This window comes from Chiloscyllium plagiosum, chromosome 11 (genome assembly GCF_004010195.1).
Source record: "Chiloscyllium plagiosum isolate BGI_BamShark_2017 chromosome 11, ASM401019v2, whole genome shotgun sequence".
In the NCBI taxonomy this organism is placed as follows: domain Eukaryota; kingdom Metazoa; phylum Chordata; class Chondrichthyes; order Orectolobiformes; family Hemiscylliidae; genus Chiloscyllium; species Chiloscyllium plagiosum.
In genome coordinates, this window is record NC_057720.1 from 84,749,935 (window position 1) to 84,770,396 (window position 20,462).

Below are 20,462 nucleotides of genomic sequence, written 5' to 3' on the forward strand. Positions count from 1 at the left end.
GTAATATCTCATCATGGAACCATAATTGGCATTATCTACGCTCTATGTCACTCATCACAAGAGGAGGTGTCAGATCCAATCAGAAGGGTTTGTCAGGAATGGTTGAGATGGGAAGTTCAAGGTCCAGGCCAGCAGCAGGAGCTGTAGGGTTCTGAGGAAAATGGGATCATGTTAGATTGGAGTTCTAGTCAGAGGGATGATTGTCAGGGTCTGTGAGTGTGTAAGCGGTTGGGATGGTGTCATTTGGTGGGGGGAGGGGAGGTGAGGGGTGGTTGTGGGCTTCAGCCTAATTGTTATTTAGGAATTTAAATAGATTGTTAATCCTCAAATTTTTCATGAATAACAACTGAAATGTAATACTCTGAATCAATGTTAATAGGTTCTTTCAGAGGTTCCAAATTAGTCATTGGAATCTTCAATTTCCTGGGCAATTCCCATTGAGTTTGCTGCATCTAGAATTCCACAGGGATCCAAAGTGCTGCTCCAATAACTCTGTGGTTATCAGAATATCCAGCTCCACCCCACCACCCCCTCTCCAGTATTACAAAGCTCCCTTTAATCAATAATAGCTCAGAGATGCTAATGAGCTGGGATTTTTCCCAGAAGTGACCAAACTGAAAACCAGGGTATTATGAGTTGAAAGGAAACTCTGGAAAGCACCTTTCCAGAGTGGGTTAACAGAAATGTGCCCAGAGTGATGATCATACCCATGAAACTCGAGAGTAAAAGCTGTTGTCAGATAGAACCCTTGATCTGCCCTGTGTGAATAAAGCATATTGTGGAACAGTGTAGTTCCAGACTCACATTTGTGCGGTGAGCTTGTTGTATCAGCAATTCTTGATTCTATTTTAAGTATAATTTGCTTGTTAATTCATGTGAAATTTATGTTAATTCTGGCTTGTGTTAAGTAAAAAAGTATAAAACCTGGAATCTTATTATATTTCTTTATTTGCGGTCATTCACTCAGTTTGGTTATTGCCACAACTTCATATTTCTACCTGAATATCTGTGCCTGCAGCTCAGGACCTTATTTACAATACTCTTTGTATTCATTTATATGCAGAGTATGGTTAACCTAATCATATTACATTCTCTTGTACTTTGATCCCACCTAATACCCTTTTATTTAGTCATACAGTTGTAGAGATGTACAGCACGGAAACAGACCCTTCAGTCCAACTCATCCATGCCAATCAGATATCCCAACCAATCTAGTCCCACCTGCCAGCACCTGGCCTAACCCCTCCAAACCCTTCCTATTCATAAACCCATCCAGATGCCTTTTAAATATTACAATTGTACCAGCCTCCACCACTTCCTCTGGCAGCCCATTCCGCATACTCGCCATCCTCTGTGTGAAAAAGTTGTCCCTTAGGTTTCTTTTATATCTTTCCCCTCTCATCCTAAACCTATGCCCTCTAGTTCTGAACTCCCCTACCCCAGGAAAATACTTTGTCTATTTATCCTATCCATGCCCCTCATGATTTTATAAACCTCCATAAGGTCACTCCTCAGCCTCCGACGCTCCTGGGAAAACAGCCCCAGACTATTCAACCTCTCCCTATAGCTCAAATCATCCAACCTGGCAACATCCTTGTAAATCTTTTCAGAACCCTTTCAAGTTTCACGACATCCTTCCAATAGAAAGGAGACCAGAATTGCACACAATACTCCAAAAGTGGCCTAACCATTGTCCTGTACACCCTCAACATGACTTCCCAACTCATGTACTCAATACTCTGACCAATAAAGAAAAGCATACCAAAAGCATCACTATTACATCCACTTGCGACTCTACTTTCAAGGAGCTATGAGCCTGCAGTCCAAGATCTCTTTGTTCAGCAACACGCCCTGGGACCTTACCATTCAGTGTATAAGTCCTGCCCTGATTTGCCTTTCCAAAATACAGCACCTCGCATTTATCTAAATTAAACTCCACCTGCCACTCCTCAGTCCCACTGGCCCATCTGATCAAGATCCTGTTGTAATCTGAGGTAATCTTCGCTGTCCACTACACTTCCAATTTTGGTGTCATCTGCAAACTCACTAACTATACTTCTTATGCTCACATCCAAATCATTTATATAAATAACGAAAAGTAGTGGACCCAGCACCGATCCTTGTGACACTCCACTGGTCACAGGTCTCCAGTCTGAAAAACAACTCTCTGCTACCACCCTCTATCTTTTACCTTTGAGGCAGTTGTGTATCCAGCTGGCTGGTTCTCCATGTATTTCATGAGATCTAACCTTGCTAACCAATCTCCCATGGGAAGCCTTGTCAAACCTTTACTGAAGTCCATATAGGTTTCATCTACTGCTCTGCCCTCATTAATCCTATTTGTTATTTCTTTAAATCAAGTTTGTGAGACACGATTTCCCACGCACAATGCCATGTTGACTATCCTTAATCCGTCCTATCTGTTTCTCTCAAATTTCTTTTTTCCTTGATATTTTAACTTGTGTTTTTGTAATTGTGTTCTTGTAACTAATGGAGTGCCACCATGATCAGTGTTCGGGCTACAATTATTTACAACATATATTACTGACATGGATGAGAGAAGGGAATGTACTATTGCTAAGTTTGCAGATGACACAAAAATAGGTAGGAAGGCAAATGGTGAGGATTACACAGCAGGAATATAGACAAATCAAGCAAGAGGGCAAAAGCTTGGAAGATGGAATTTGTTTTTATTCTCATGTGAAACATGGGAATCTCTGGTTGGCCAGCATTTAAGATGTGGGAAAATGTGAGGTTATGCACTTTGGCAGGGAGAAGCTGAATATTATTTCAATAGCGAAATATCACAGAAAGCTGCAGGATAGAAGGCGTTGGGTGTCCTCATATATATATCACAAAATACTAGCAAACAAAACACATTATAGGGAAAACAATTGGACAGTTGGGAATTGAATATAAAAATAAGGAAGTCTTGCTAAAGCTATACAGGGTTAGACCAGTTCAGAATACTTTGAACAGTTTTTCCAAAGAAAAATATTCGGGCATTGGAGGCAGTCCAGAGAAAGTTCATGAGGTTGATTCCTGGGTATGGAAGGATATAGTTCCACATCTGTTTCCAGATATGCATGTGATATTACCTTTGTTGTTCACCACATCGGTCTACAGCTGCCAGTCTGAATAGCTGCACTATAATTGTATACAAAGACTCCAGAATCCCTTGCTGATGTGGAAATGTGATTTTCTTTTCTATGGTAATATCTTAATTAAGTGGAACAATGATAACCTTGCAGCCTAGAATCCCTAGAGGGCATGTGGCTGTTAAGTGAAATTGTGGGATCAGAAAATGTTGGCCAGCTTTCAAACCTTGGAGTCATAGATGAATGCAGGAGGCATTATTTATCAAAAGATTTATGAGTTAATAAGTGAATAAGCTTAGAGGATTGACTCACTTGACAAGTATTAGAATTACAAGGAATCTTATCAATGTGATTTTTTAAGCGATGATAAGTAGTTAAAACTTATCAAATAAATCGTGGAAGGTAATGGTTTAATCTTTGTTGACTTTACAATCGGAAATGGGAATGTGCACAGTCACCCACAGCAGCTGCACAGCATAGTGTATACCACAGTAAGCAGGTTAGGGTGTTTTTATAAGTTACTATATGGCATAATTTAAGTAAACATTCTTTAGCACAAATTATCAAGTAATTTCACAATGCATTACTTTTGCATCTACAGTGAAACATAATTGTGTTTTGATCCAAAATAGTTTAATTTTCAGATTTATAAGTATTGGTTTTTTAGATCTAAAATAAGAAAAGAAAAACTTGAAAGTGAATGTTGAAAGATGTTGTGTTTTCAGAGCCATATAATTTGAAGTAAGATGAATTGATTTGAATTAGCTTTATTGTTACATGTATTCAAATTAGTATAGTGAAAAGTTTATATGAAACCAATTACAGTGCCATTTTAGGTACAAAAATATCTCGGTACAGAGTTGAGAGTGTGGTGCTGGAAAAGCACTGCAGGTCAGGCAGCATCCAAGGAGCAGAAAAATTGACATTTCAGACAAAAGCCCTTCATCAGGTACAGCTTCTTCAGTTACAAGATTTTAGAAAATCAAGAAGTAAAAAGTCCAGCATTGCAGAAATAAAATGTTTGGAACAACCGTCTTCCAACCGTGGGCGGCACGGTGGCACAGTGGCACTGCTGCCTCACAGCGCCAGAGACCCGGGTTCAATTCCCGCCTCAGGCGACTGACTATGTGGAGTTTGCACGTTCTCCCCGTGTCTGCGTGGGTTTCCTCCGGGTGCTCCGGTTTCCTCCCACAGTCCAAAGATGTGCAGGGTCAGGTGAATTGGCCATACTAAATTGCCAGTAGTGTTAGGTTAGGGGTATGGGTGGGTTTCGCTTCGGCAGGTCGGTGTGGATTTGTTGGGCCGAAGGGCCTGTTTCCACACTGTAATCTAATCTAATCTAAATCTAAAGGCAGACCATACTGGCACCTAGCCTCCAGTCCACACCAGGCCTTTGCTCCAGACTGCGTTGGACTTCATCTTGAGGTTCATGAGGCTGGGCGATCACTATGGTGGAGAAAGTGAGGTCTGCAGATGCTGGAGATCAAAGTTGAAACTTTATTGCTGGAACAGCACAGCAGGTCAGGCAGCATCCAGGGAACAGGAGATTCGACGTTTCGGGCACAGGCCCTTCTTCAGGAATGAGCAGAGAGTGGATCACTATGGTACCACCTTGAGACGAGGAGACCACACGAGGCCATGCCAGGCCGAGAGACTGCCACATACCACCAAAAGACCGCCACCTCGGGTCGGGGAATTCTCCATGACACACCGGCAAGCCGCCACAGGAGAGTGTTATGCCAAGCTGGGAGGAACAGTACAACAGGTAGACTTCTTTTTCCATAAAAGCACATAATGAAAAGAAAAATACTTGCATTTATATCACAATTTTTATGACAACTAGGCATCTCAAAGCACTTTATAGCCAAATAAGTACTTTTGGAAAAATGTCAACATTGTATCTGGGAAATAACAGCTAATTTGAACTCAGCAAACCTCAATTACTGTAATGTGATATGATGCACTGAAAAAATTGGAATATTTGAAGGGTTTTTTTCACAAGAGCAGATTACCATTAAAGATAAGGAGTTATACTTAAATGGAGAACAACAACAGAATTCTGAGGCCTGGAGGGATGTAAGTGTTCTAGCGTATGACTCTCAAAAGGTCAGTATGCAGGTACATCAAGGTATTAGTTATTAGCTAATGGACCACTACCCTTTAGTGGCAGTGGACATGAAAGTAAGGATGTTATGCTTCAGTTATAGAAGGCTTTGATGAGGTCATATTTAAAGTACTGTGTTTGGTTTCAATATCCTTATTTAAAGAAGGATGCAAATGCACTGGAGACCATTCAAAGTTTCACTAAATGCATACCTTTAATGAATGAATTGTCTTTAGAGGAAAGATTGGACAGACTGGGTTTGTTTCCAATAGAGTCTACAAGGGGTAAGGAGTGACTTGATGGCGTATATAAGACCTTGAATAGTTTTGACAAGGTGGACATGGAAAGGATTTTTTGACTTGTAGTTTTCATGGGGGGAGGGGGCACTATTTAAAAATTTGCAATCACCCTTTAAGTACTGGTGTAAGTTCTTTTTTAACCCCAGAAGATTTTGCAACATTAAAAATCTACCTCAAAAGACTTTGGAGGCAGAGTCATTGAATATTTTTATGGTGATGGTAGATAGATTATTTTTAGGCAAAGGAATTAAAGGTTATCAGGAGCACATAAAACATGGAATTCAAAACAAACATAAACATAAATTGATCAGCCATGATCTTATTGAATGGCAGAGCAGGCTGCATGGCCCATTTATGCTTTTAATTCATAAGTTTCTATGCATTTTATACCTTTATCAGACCAACTATCAGGCTGACAATTCATGTTTTTTCAGTCTTTCCTCATAAAGTTAGTTTGTCGTCTATCCCAATTAACGGTGAAGAACCTCAATAGTTTCACTACCATGTTTGAAAACCATCATCTTAACATACCTTCATAACTCTCTTTTATAGTGTACTAAATTCACCAAATTAGCATTTATCGAAGACCATGTACTGTGATACCTTCGAGCTCTTCAATTTTGTTTCTGAGATTTCAAACTTGATAAATGCTGCTCTCACCAAAGCACTCAAGTAGACAGAAACAAAATTACTTGATTGTAGTACCATTTAGGGCAGGAAACTATTGCACGGCATAGAACTTGATTTGTGATTGCTCACACAGACGAATCAATAAGTATTACAGCCACAAACTTCTAAAGTGAATTCTTTGCACAGATTGCTCAAGTCGCGGCACTTATTAACCTGCAATTTGATTGACCAGCTAAGACCTATGGAGCATCTAATCAGTTATCATGTAATTTCTCTAGCTGTGATTTTTTAGCTGCAGTGTCCATGACCACAATGTTCACATATGTCTCTAAATGCATTATTGATAAATTTTTGCCTATTGTCACTCAGAAGTTTAGTCAGTCCTATACATTTTTAAATGACTTTATCTATAATCATTTATCCTTGCCATGTAGTACTTTGGAAAGACTGAATCTTAGTGAATCTTAGTCATTTTATAGATTATAAAATGAAAATGAATATCTTTAAATCCATGGCCTCTACTCCATTAAAGTCTGAAGCCATTGGAGACTTGCAATGGGATGTGAGAGTGTTATCTGATACTTGTTACATATATCATCACATTTTGCACTAATTTCTTCAATGAACCTCATGTACTCATCATCAACCACAGCGACACCCTTCAGTGAGAATTTTAATCTGTGTCAAGAAGGATGAGGTAAATGTTCGCGTAACTTTAGTACAATTTCTTTATTATTCCTCAGATTCTTATCAAAGTGCTCCGGTTTCCTCTCACAATCTGAAGATGTGCATGTTAGGTGAATTGGACATGCTAAATTGCCCGTAGTGTTCAGGGATGTATAGGCTCGTTGCATTAGTCAGGGGAAATGTGGAGTAAGAGAGCAATGATACTCTGGGTGGGATACTCTTTGGAGCATTGGTATGGACTTGTTGTGCCAAATGGCCTGTTTTCACACTGTATGGGTTCTATGAATTCTTTTCTATGAAATAATGCCACCAAAACTACTTTAACATTCCGTGATTAGAAATTTCAGGTTTTGTTAAGAGGTGCAATAATTCCCCACTTGGGTATACTGCAGATCCATTAATTTTGCAAAAACAATTGTTTCATCATGTTCCATGCCTCACATGTCATTTGAGTCTTTTTCATGGAAAGAATGCTCATCAGCAAGGCTATTTTGTGACAGACTACATCAATATTAATAAAATTGTTTACTTCTGTTAATTTGCATGGAATCATCCTCCTTTTAGGGATTTCAATATTTTGTCATCCTTAATATTGAGCAAGTGGACTCTTCATATGCTCTGATATTACTGCAATTCTTACTTAAGTGAATTTAAATAATATTTTAACCAATTTGTTGCACACACTATAAAGGTGCAACCACTGCCTAACACATTACAAATAAATTAATCTAAAATTATGGATGTAAGTTTGCTCACTGAACTGGAAGGTTAGTTTTCAGACATTGCATCAACATACTAGGTAACATCTTCAGTGAGCCTCCGGATGAAGCCAGAGACTCACTGAAGATGTTACCTAGTATGGTGCCGAAATGTCTGAAAACGAACCTTCCAGCTCAGCGAGCAAACCTAAATCCAGAACCTCAACCTGAGCTACAAATCTTCTCAAAACTCGCTGATCTACAATTATTATATCTACTACCAGACTAAGGCATTTGGTAGTACAAATTTCCTCAGTTTTGCCAATATTACTTCTGGATTTTGACTCATGCGTTGCTTTATAAACCCACTTTCCACACAATTCATCCCATGTTGATATTTAGAGCCACATTTAAAGCATCTGTTAAGTTTTGTACAGCATATCTGGGATTAATTTATTTATTATTGCTATTCCAATGTTGACATCTATTTTGTTATCCAGAAATGCTAAGTGCCTTCATCCTCAATTTACGTCACATTGCATAATTCTTTAGAGAAGACTAACTGACCTTATTATTTAACTCAGCAGGTTATTTTTATCTATAGAAAGAAATAACTGCCTTTACCATTTTCAGAAAAGTTATTTGTTGATTGCTGCCTCTATTGAGGTGTTAGCTGTGGCTCAGTGGGTTGTACTCTCATATCCAAGTCAAACCTTCCAAATGGTTTAGATATCTCAAAGCCCTGGTGAAATAACACCAGTACAACCCCTGCAAAATCTTGCAAATTCATTGATAGGATAGACACACTAATGTCAGTGTTCTTGCTTAGGCTAACATTCCCAACATTGATGTATTAATCACCCCTCAATTGGCTCTGCCAGGTGGACTACATTGTCCGTAAGCCTGGCATGAGAATCTGTAAACAAGTGCTCCACTTGGAACTTCAACAAGACAAACATGCCCCAGGAAGTAAACACTTCAAGGACAACCTCGAAGCTTTCTTGAAAAGATGCAACAACCCAATGGAGACCTGGGACCCTCTGAAGTGGAGGAAAGCATTCAGGCGAATCCAAATGCCTTGAATCTCATTGTCGACAGCAACCTGAGATATCAACCTCCACTGTGTGTGTGAGAGAAAGAGAGAGAGACTGTAGTGTTATAATCCCAGCAGGTAGTATTACCAGACAAGTCAGATCCCAGTAATTAATGTGAAAGATAATATTTTGTTTTGGTTTTAATAAAGTGGTCACTCATTGAAAAATAAGCATGCAATGCTGCAGGTTTTGTTTTAACAAAAGTTTTATTTTGCAATAAGAATGTAGATAAAGTAGAATATTCCAAACAATCTAAATATGATACAAATGCAAAAATTTTAAAAATATGGTAACTAAATATAATCATATTAATCTTAAAACACTCCTTTATAAATTGAAAAGAAACCAAACAGAATTTGTATGGTTCCCAAAACACCTGTGGTATATTGTTTGAAACATCACTCATATAATACAACAATATCCCTGTACCTAACACCTTGGTAGGTTTAAGTCACAGGAATTCAACTTTTAAACTGGAACTATGACAGCTACTTTCTAGAGCTGTCATAGACTTAAGTTTCACCGCACCTAACCCCTACTAACCATATGTCTAACCATATTCACTGCCCCTACTAGACTCTCAGGTAGTGCATTCCAGATCATGATCACTAACTGCATAAAAATAATTTCTTTATGCCACCTTTGATTGTTTGCCAAGCACCTTAAATTGTTTTTGACCCTTCCTCCAATGGGAATAGCTTCTTTCCTGTCCACTTTGTCAAGGCCTCATGCTAGCGACTGAATGTGAAATCTTAGCTGGCACGAGGGAGTGCTGCAGTGTTGGAGGTTTTGTCTTTTGAATGGGTTTATTTGAAACCACAAGCTTGGAAATAGAACCAGTCTGACTCCAGGTTAAGACACAGACAAACTCTAATCAAGGCCTCACACCTAAAATGCATTGTTTGACCTGAGATGTCACCTCTTTTACACTGATAAAACCTTAAATTATCTCGGAGCAGTGACTGAAATAAATTTATGGATTTATATATTAATCAATCAAAACCTGCATCTCCATTCTATCTGATGAAAGAATTAACAGCCATCTAGGTTGTTCAATACATTCTCATCCTATATGATTTGATCTTCTACTTATAAATTCTGTGTCCAATGTATTCTCTCTCACTAGCTGCCTAAAGAAGGAACAAGGCTTCAAATAAACATATTGGACTATAAGCCAGTGTGATTTTTGACTTTGTCCACCCCAGTCCAACAATAGCACCTCCACATTTTGTGAATGGGACAGTAAACTGAGCTGTTTTCCAGATCCTATTGTATCAGATAAACATAAAAGATTGTTTTATTATAATTGTATTTGGGATTGAAGATGCTGACAGACATATGCAGTCTGCTGGAACAGGACTTGCTGCTAAATAGATTTGGTGATCATTTATACTTGTGATTGTCAAAGTCACTATTGTCCTCATCAACTTTCCATTTTGATCCTTCCAAGGATCTTCCAGCCAGCAGCTCACAAAAGGACAGATGATTGAAAATTTTACAAGGATGTTGCCTGGTATGGAAGGTGCTAGCTATGAAAAAAGGTTAATTCGATTAGGATTGTTTTCATTACAAAAAAGGAGGTTGAGGGGGGATCTGATTGAGGTCTACAAAATCATGAAGGGTATAGACAAGGTGGAAGAGATAAGCTTTTTCTCAGGGTCAGGGATTCAATAATGAGAGGTCACGCATTCAAAGTGAGAGGAGAAAAGTTTAAGGGGGATACACGTGGAAAGTACTTTACACAGAGGGAGCTAGGTGCCTAGAAAGTGTTGCCAGCAGAGGTAGTAGAGGCAGGCACGGTAGATTCATTTAAGATGTGTCTGGACAGATGCATGAGTATGTGGGGAGCAGAGGGATACAGATCCTTAGGAATTGGCGATAGGTGTAGACAGTGGATTTGGATTGGCACAGGCTTGGAGGGCCAAAGGTCCTGTTCCTGGGCTGTAAATTTTCTTTGTTCTTTGTTTTTTGTAATTGGTGGCCCTGAAAACTAACCTATGTTAATGTTTGATGTGATTATGCTAGTCAAAACAAACGGGTTTGCGTGTTTGTGGATATGCTGGCTTCCAACAGGTGCATAGAACATCGAACTGTATAACACAGGAAATGGCCCACGATGTTGTGCCAAACATGATACCAAATTAAACAAATCCCTTCTGCATATCTTTGCTTCATATCCCTCCATTTCTTGCATATTTATGTGTTTATCTAAAAGTACCTTAAACGCCCTATGGTATCTGCCTCCACCACCACCCCTAGCAGTGCGTTCCAGACTTCTAACACTCTATGTATAAAAGAACTTGCCCCTCACATCTCCTTTGAACTTTCCCCCTCTCACCTTAAATGCATGATGCCTAATATTAGACATTACAACTCTGGGAAAAAGTTTCTGACCATCAACTGTATCTATGCATCTCATAATTTTATAGACTTCTATCAAGTCTCCCTTCAGCCTCTGTCGCTTCAAAGAAAACAACCTGAGTTTTTCTAGCCTCTCCTTATAGCTCATACCATCTAATCCTGATAAATGTCTCCCCAATCTCTTGAATGCAATGCTCTAAGAGTGGCTTAACCAAAAGCTGCAACATGACATCTGACTCTTATACTCAATTTCCCAACCAAAGCCTTTATTATGCCTTTTTTTAACCACCCTATCTACTTGTGTGGTGACTTTATGGGAGCTATGGACTTGAATCCCAAGATCCCTCTGCACATTAATGCTGTTCAGGGTCCTGGCATTTGATCTCCCAAAGTGCAGTAGCTCACACTTAACCTGGATTAAACTCCATCTGCCATTTCTCCATCCTTATCTGTAACTGATCTATATCCTTTGATAACCTTCTACACTATCCACAACTCCACCAATCCTTGTGTCATCTGCAAACTTACTAACCCGCCCATTTACATTTTCATCCAAGTTATTTATGTATATCACAAACAACAGAGGTCCCCATGTGGACCTCCAGCCAGAAAAACACCCTATCATGCTATAGAATCCCTACAGTGTGGAAACAGGCCCTTCAGCCCAGCAAGTCCACACCAACCTTCTGAAGAGTATCCCACCCAAACCCATTACCCTATCCTATTACTGTACATTTTACCTCTAACTAACACATCGCTGAACACTATGCACAATTTAGCATAGCCAATTCACCTAACCTGCACATCTTTGAACTGTGGGAGGAAACAGGAGCACCCAGAGGAAACTCACACAGACACAGGGAGAATGTGCAAACTCCACACAAACAGAGGCTGGAATCGAACTCGGGTCCCTGGTGCTGTGAGGCAGCAGTGCTAACCACTAAGCCACCGTGCCACCCCCTACTGTAGTACCCTCTGTCTTCTATGGGAAAGCCAATTCTGAATCCATGCGGCTAAGTCACCATGGATCCCATCCATCTTAATCTTCTGGATGACCCTACCGTGAGGGACCTTGTCAACAGCCTTACTAAAATCCATCTAAACCACATCCACTGCTCTACCATCATCGATCACCTTCATCACCACCTCAAAAAATTTAATCAAGTTAGTAAGACATGACTTGCCCTGCACAAAGCCAGGCTAACTGTCCCTAATTAGGGCATGCTTTTCCAAATGTGTGTAAATCCTAATCTAAGAATTCTCTCCAATAACTTTCCAACCACTAATATGAGACTATAGTTTCCTGGATCAACCCCATTTCCCTTCTTAAACATAGGAACAATGTTAGCTACTTGCTAGTTCTCTGGGACCTCTCCAGTGGCAAGCGAGGATACAAGAATGTTGGTAAAAACAATGACTGCAGATGCTGGAAACCAGATTCTGGATTAGTGGTGCTGGAAGAGCACAGCAGTTCAGGCAGCATCCAAGGAGCATTGCTCCTCGGATGCTGCCTGAACTGCTGTGCTCTTTCAGCACCCAGTGGCAAGCGAGGATACAAGAATGTTGGTAAAAACAATGACTGCAGATGCTGGAAACCAGATTCTGGATTAGTGGTGCTGGAATTGCTCCTCGGATGCTGCCTGAACTGCTGTGCTCTTTCAGCACCACTAATCCAGATACAAGGATATTGGTCAAGGCTCCAGCAATCTCCTCTCTTGCCTCTCTCAATAACCTAGTGTAGATAGTATTGAGCCCTGGTAATTTATCCATCTTAATGCTCTTCAAGAGACCCAACACCACATCTTTCTTGATTTCAAAATGCACTAGCATATTAGGATGCTCTATACTAATCACAGTATCCTCTGTATCCTTCACCGAGGTGAATACTGATACAAAGTACACATTTAGGATCTCCCCCACGTCCTTTGCCTCCAAGCACAGTTTCCCTCTTTTATACTTGAGTAATCCTACCTTCTCCTTGGTAATCCTCTTGTTTTTAATATATGTATAGAATGCCTTGGCATTCTCTTTAACACTATTTGCCAAAGTCATTTCATGACCCCTTCTTGCTCTCCTAATTCCCTGCTTGAATTCTTTCCTGCTTTCTTTATATTCCTTACCCTGTCCAATTTTACCTTCCTAAATCTTATATATGCTTCTTTTTCCCTTTTGACTTGTTATCCAAAGGTCCCTTACCTTGCAACCCTTGTCCTTTCTCCTTTACCTGAACATGTCAGTCCTGAACTCTGATCAGTAGCTCATTAAACAACTCCCACATATCGAATGTGGACTTGCCTGATAACAACTCCTGCCAATTAACACTCCCTATCTCTTATCTAATACTGACGCAATGTGCCCTTAACCAATTTAGCACCTTCCCGCAAGTTCCTGACTTATCCTTATGCATAGTTATCTGAAAACTATAAGGAGTTGTGATCACTGTTTCCAAAGTGCTCTCCCACCTAAAGTTCAATCACCTAGCCAGGTTCATTAGCCAAAAGAAGGCCCAGTATGGCCCCTCCTTTAGTTGGACTATTCATATACTGCTTCAAGAAATTCTCTTGGATGCACTTAACAAATTCTGTCCAACTAAGCCTCTTGCTCTAAGGGAGTCCCAGTCAATACTAGGTAAGTTAAAGTCACCCACTATGACAACCCTGTTGTTATTGCACCTTTCCATAATATTTGCCTACATGTTTGTTCCTCAATATCTTGGTGGCTGTCGGGGGTGGGAGGGAGCACTATAGTGTAATCCTATCAGTGTGACTGCATGCATAATTATGTTTGAGCTCTACCCATGTTGCCTCACTGGTTGCGCACTACAGTATGTCCTCTGTGAGTGCAGATGTGACACTCTCCCTGATTAGTAATGCAACTCCTCCACTTAGAACATAGAAGAATACAGCGCAGTACAGGCCCTTGGGCCCTCGATGTTGCGCCGATCCAAGCCCACCTAAACTACACTAACCCACTATCCTCCATATACCTATCCAATGCCCTCTTAAATGCCCATAAAGAGGGAGAGTCCACCACTGTTACTGGCAGGGCATTCCATGAACTAACGACTCGCTGAGTGAAGAACCTACCCCTAACATCTGTCCTATATCTACCCCCCCTTAATTTAAAGCTATGCCCCCTTGTAATACCCGACTCAATACGCGGGAAAAGGTTCATACTGTCGACCCTATCTAACCCCCTAATCATCTTGTACACCTCAATCAAGTCACCCCTAAACCTTCTTTTCTCTAGTGAAAACAGCCCCAAGTGCCTCAGTCTTTCCTCATACGATTTTCCTTCCATACCAGGCAACATCCTGGTAAACCTCCTCTGCACCCGTTCCAATGCCTCCACATCCTTCCTATAGTATGGCGACCAAAACTGCACACAATATTCCAGATGCGGCCGTACCAGAGTCTTATACAACTGCATCATGACCTCAGGACTCCGGAACTCAATTCCTCTACCAATAAAAGCCAGTACGCCATATGCCTTCCTCACCGCACTATTACCTTCCTTCTTTTACCTTCCTCTCTATCCCAGCTAGAACAACAAAACCCTGGAAAGTTGAGCAGCCAGTCCTGTCCCTCTCTCAACCAAGTCTCTGTAATGGCGACAACATCATAGAGCCATGTACTGATCCAGGTTCTAAGCTCTACTGCTTTACCCATAATACTCCTTGCTTTGAAATAAACATACTTAAGCCCATTAATATCATCATGTTCATTACTTGTTTCTGTTTATCTTTCCTTTCTGGCTTACTGGTCCTAACCCTGTATCTACCTGCCCCTCAATCCCTCCACTTGCTGACCTGCTGCTCTGGTTCCCAGCCCCTTGCCACTCTAGTTTAAATCCTCCTGAGTAGCATTAGCGAACCTCCCTGCAGATATCATTGAATGCAATAATGTTATAATTAAGGCACCCATAAATCATTCCTGAAGAAGGGCTGATGCCCAAAACGTCGATTCTCCTGCTCCTCGGATGCTGCCTGGCCTGCTGTGTTTTTCCAGCATCACAATTTTCAACCCATAAATCACCCAAGGATATTTATCAATTGCAAGACTTCCACTTCAACAGTGCATAATTGCAACAAGAACTTTATATGGGAATACAAAAAATTTTCAGGCATCTGCCACAATGTTTGACAATCCACTTTCCTTAATTTATTCTAACATCAAAGCAGACCAACTGGCTGGCTATTTGGAGACCACAAAATCCCAATTAGAGTACGCATAAACAACACAAGCAACGAGACCCAGAATGACACAATGAATGCTATGCTAACTAGTTGTGTATTCTTTTTTAAAAATGTTTTATTGAAAAATAGATTTTTTTTTTAAATTACAATAAACCAACAACAAAACTCAAATACCCATACAAACTGAGCAAAACTACACTCATGTACATATACGTACAAAACAACAAGATAAATAAACGGATAGAAGAAAAAGAAAAATAAATAATAAAAAATACTGCTTAGCACAACAAAACAATAGCTCTCGATCTTCGAGAGCATTAACTAATACACATTCATACGTTCATAGTTCTTCCTCTCAGGATATTAGATTCATTTGACAAGATTGTCATGGCTATATAAACGCCCTTATTAGAGTGGCAGATAGGTCTGTATCTAGGTAATCCAAAAAGGGCTGCCATGTCTTATAGAAATCCTTAGTTTTTTAGTGCACCATACTTGTGAGAAAGTCCAAAGAGCTATGCTCCATGACCAGCTTGCACCAACACGACTGACCCAGGGTGTTTTCAGACACCCAACATAACAGAATACATTTCCATGCACAAAAAGTAAGGATATTGAAAAGTTTTTTTCCTATGCACATCTTAGTAAGGTACCCTGGGCAGGCCCAGAGGAAGACAGACTGAGTCCACCTCCAATTTGATACCAAAAGTCCTCTCTATCACTCCTACCACAGCACTCCAGTATGTACGAAGCCTGTGGCAGGACCACAAGCAATGAGTAAGAGTGCCTGAAGCCATTCTCCTTTGGGACATGAGGATACTTCCACTTTGAATTTTGAGAGGTGACCTGGGGGCAGGTGGACCCTATGAATAATCTTCAACTGCATGGCATAGGTCTATCACAGATCAAAATCGTTCTTGCATTTCCCCAAATATCTTCCCATGTCTCAGAGGAGATCTCAACCCCAACTCTCTCTCCCACACCTCACAAAGCTGGTCAGTCTCGTCCGAGGGGCCACTTCCAACAGATGATAAAGAGTGCTGACAGAGAGTATGCTCCTTCTTCTCTGTGTCAGATCTGTAAAGGTCGATTAAAAGTTAGGGTGGCAGGGTGTCACAGTGGCTAACACTGCTGTCTCACCGCGCCAGAGACCTGAGTTAAATTCCCACCTTGGGCAACTGTCTGTGTGGAGTTTGCACATTCTCGCTGTGTCTGCATGGGTTTCCTTTGGGTGCTCCGGTTTCTTCCCACAATCCAAAGATGTGCAGGTCAGGTGAATTGGTCATGCTAAATTGCACGAAGTGTTAAGTGCATTAGTAAGGGGTAAACATAGGGTAGGGGAATGGGTCTGGGTGGGTTTCTCTTCAGAGGGTTGGTATGGACATGTTGGGCCAAATGGCCTGTTTCCATACTGCAGGTAATCTAATCTAAAAGTGCAGTTCTTTTTGAATAAACTCCCTAATCTGAAAAAAGCGGAAAAGGTCTTCACTGGATAGTCCATACTTGCAAGTTATTTGATCATTGTTTCTCCCTCAAATAAGTCACCCAAGCAAGACATACCCCTAGCTGCCATTATCCACGGTTAGAAACCTGGTATACTAATTATAGGAGTAAGAAATGAGGTTTTGGTTATATTGCCCTCGTTGTGTCACAATGCCCTCCATGTTTTAACAGTATTGATAATTCTTGGGTTATGACAATACTCCGTAACTGCCCTCATTTTGTCTAAGAACAGCAGACTAATAAGGGGCACCTTGTCTGAGAAGCTTCAATTCCTGAAGAAGGGCTTATGCCCGAAACGTCGATTCTCCTGTTCCCTGGATGCTGCCTGACCTGCTGCGCTTTTCCAGCAACACATTTTCAGCTCTGATCTCCAGCATCTGCAGACCTCACTTTCTCCTCAAAGCTTCAATGTCTAACCATATTCACACCGAGTCCCCGCAGGCCCAGTCATTCATGTAAGATAAAAGAAAGCTTAATTGGTAGTTTTAATATCTGGGAGATCTAAACCCCAATCTGTGGGGCAGTTGTAATTTGGTTAGTTTGATAAGGGGCTGCTTATGGTGCCAAATAAAAGATCTGAACCAGTCATTAAGTCTCCTGAATGTCTGTCTGGGAAAGATCAAAGGAAGCATTTGCATGGGGTATAGCAAGCTTATTATTCATTTTAATAAGGGCTATCTGGCCTAGCCAGGATATTGGAAGTGCCTCCCAGCTTCGAAGGTCTTGTTTAATTTTGTCAAACAAGTGGACAAAGTGCGCCTTAATAACTGATCAAAGACAGGAGTAACTATTTAAAAGGAAATTGGGATTTGCCCTCAGCGTCAGGTATTTCCCTAAGACCTCCCTAATTTTGTAAAATTAATCTTATAGCCCAAAAAAGTGCCAAATGAATTGATACATTGTATCACATGAGGTACCAAAACTGCTGAGAACCAAAGATGAGAACATAATCTTCATACAATGTAATCTTATGTGACTTTGTTCCCACTTCTGGAGCAGATATTTTGGGGTCCCCACGGATGGCCTCCGCCAATGGTTCAATCATCAATGTAAACAGCAACAACGAAAGGGGGCAACCTTGTCGACTGCCCTGAAAAATATTAAAATTCCTGGATTGCACACCATTGGTGAGAACCGTGGCCAGAGGGTCACTATAAAGGGCACTCACCCACTTAATAAAAGCTTCACCTAGACCAAACCGTTCTAAAGTATAGAAGAGATACGACCACTCAACCCAATCAAATGCCTCCTCTGCATCTAGAGAAATCACTAATCCCTATACAGATTGTTGCTGAGACACTTGAATCATATTGTGTAATCTTACATTGTTGGAAGATCTGCTGCCCTTTATAAAGCCCATCTGGTCCTCTTTGACAATGGAAGGCAGCACAATTTCCAACCTTAATGCAAGGATCTTAGCCAGGAGTTTGAAATCAATATTTAAAAGTGACAAGGGCTGATAAGCAGTACAATCCTCCGGGGTCTTCCCTTTCTGAAGAATAAGAGAAATATTAGCCTCTCTTAAGGATGGTGGGAGGTGGTTGTGACTGTACGAGTGATTGATCATCAGCCCCGACAATGTGTTTGTAAATTCTTTATAAAATTCACTAGGAAGGGCGCCTTTCCACTCTGAAGCTGCTCCACAGCCTCTTGCGCTTCCTGCACTGACAAAGGTGCGTTAAGGCAAGATGCTTGTTCAGGGGTTACCAGAAGATCCAAGTTCTTGAAAAAATGACTCAATTTTAACCCATCTATCTTCACAATGCTCAGCCTGATATAATTCGGAATAAAATCTCTGAAATGCTGCATTAGTCTTTTTAGAATTGCATGTAAGGTTCCCAGTCCCTTCCTCAATTGAGGTAATGGCTTAGGGGGTGCTCTTTTTCCTGGCAAGATATTCTAATTACTTACCCGGCCTAACGCCATGCTCAAAGAAACTTTGTTTTGCAAAAGCAAGTTCCTTCTTGGCTGTCTGCGTGAGCATGGAATTCAATGTAGACCGAAGTGCTGTGATCCTCTGTAGCTTAGCCACTGAGGGTCTCTCAAAGGGTGCTCTCTCAACTGCCTCCAGCCATGTCTCAAGCAAGCATTGCTGCTCTCCCTTCTGCCACCTCCTACTGGCAGAGTAAGAAATAATTATCTCCCTAGCATAAGTCTTAGCAGTTTCTCAAAGAATGGATACGTTATTGGCTGAATCTGAATTAATGGCTAAGAAAGATGTGAATTCATTAGAGAAATACTCAATGAATTTACTATCCTTAAGAATGAAAGGATTCATTCGCCAGTGTCTCGAACCTGTTATATTGCCCTTAATCTTAACCAATAAGTATACTGCTGCATGATCACAGATGGTAATATTCACAGTTGTGCAGGATGCCACCAAATCTAGGAGTGCTGCAAGGGTAAGGAACAGATCAATCCTAGTGTGGCATTTGTGAGTGTTAGAGAAGAAAGTAAATCCTTATCTGTGGGGTGGAGTCGCCTCTAGACATCCACCAACCCTAGTTCTGCACACAAATCCACTAGTTGCTTAGATTGCAAAGAAGCTATTGGGGGTCCTTTGGGCACTCTGTCTACCATGCGATCCATTAGACAGTTGAAATCTTCCCCTGTGATAATGTGTCGCGATGCAAGATTACTCAATTTGGAAAATGCATCTACCAGGAATTTAAGGGGGTGTGCTGGGGGCAATAAACATTCAAAATACCATGTTCTTCCCCATATATCAAGACTTTGAGGATTATGAACCTTCCGTGAATGTCTTTACTACAATCAAGTAATTTAAATGGGAAATTCTTCTTAATAAGTATGGCCACTTCCCTACTCCTAGTATTAAAAGACGAGAAATAAACCTGATCAAACCCACCCTGCTATAATTTCAAATGATCCATGTCATCAAGGTGAGTCTCCTGCAATAGGGCAATATCCACCCTCTCCTTTTTAAGACAAGAAAGAACTTTTTTCCTCTTGACTGGCAAATGGCTCTCCTTAATGTTCCAGGTATACTATTTAAGCATAGCATTAGCCATAGCACTCTGTAACAAAATTTGAACTCAAGAGAGAAAGAACTCAAATTACAAATCGCTGAGCATCAATGAAAAAAGACTCATAGAGTCTAAAAACTACACAAACAAAAACTGTTGCAACTAATAAACACTTAAAACTTTCGAAAACTATGTACATAAAGAACCAAAAATTGAAACAAAATACAAAGCACAGATGGCACTCAATAGGGGTGTTTACACCACCCCCCCCGCCCACTGGAGGCACTTACATATCCCAATACCTTATCTTCTGCCCCGCTATCAATATGGCAACCAGGACAATTAAACACAAAAACCGGGCTTGAACTTCCCTTGGATAGGCATTTAGCCATCACAACCACTTTCATAACTCCCTCCAGCTTGACCCTCACCCCAGATACAAGCAAACAAGAGAGAAAATAGTAATGTTAGTGAATACTCTACCCATCCCCAACTGTAATTTAACACTGGCTCATACCAGAAAAATCCAACAAATTTTCTTTAAGAAAAAAAAATCATGATATCTATATCTATCCAGCCTACTTTAATGTATCCATAAAGTTTTTTGCTTTTTTTGAAGGGGCAAATGAGTGCGTGGATCCATTGAAAGCAATACAGAGCACTGCTGGGTACCTTAAAGAATATGAATTCTGAGTTCCCTTCGTCTTTTCTTGATATCATCAAACGACTTCCTTTTCCAAAACACCGCCATTGAGAAGTCCTGAAAGAACATAATCCTAGAACCCTTGTGAATCAAAGCCATCGGATCT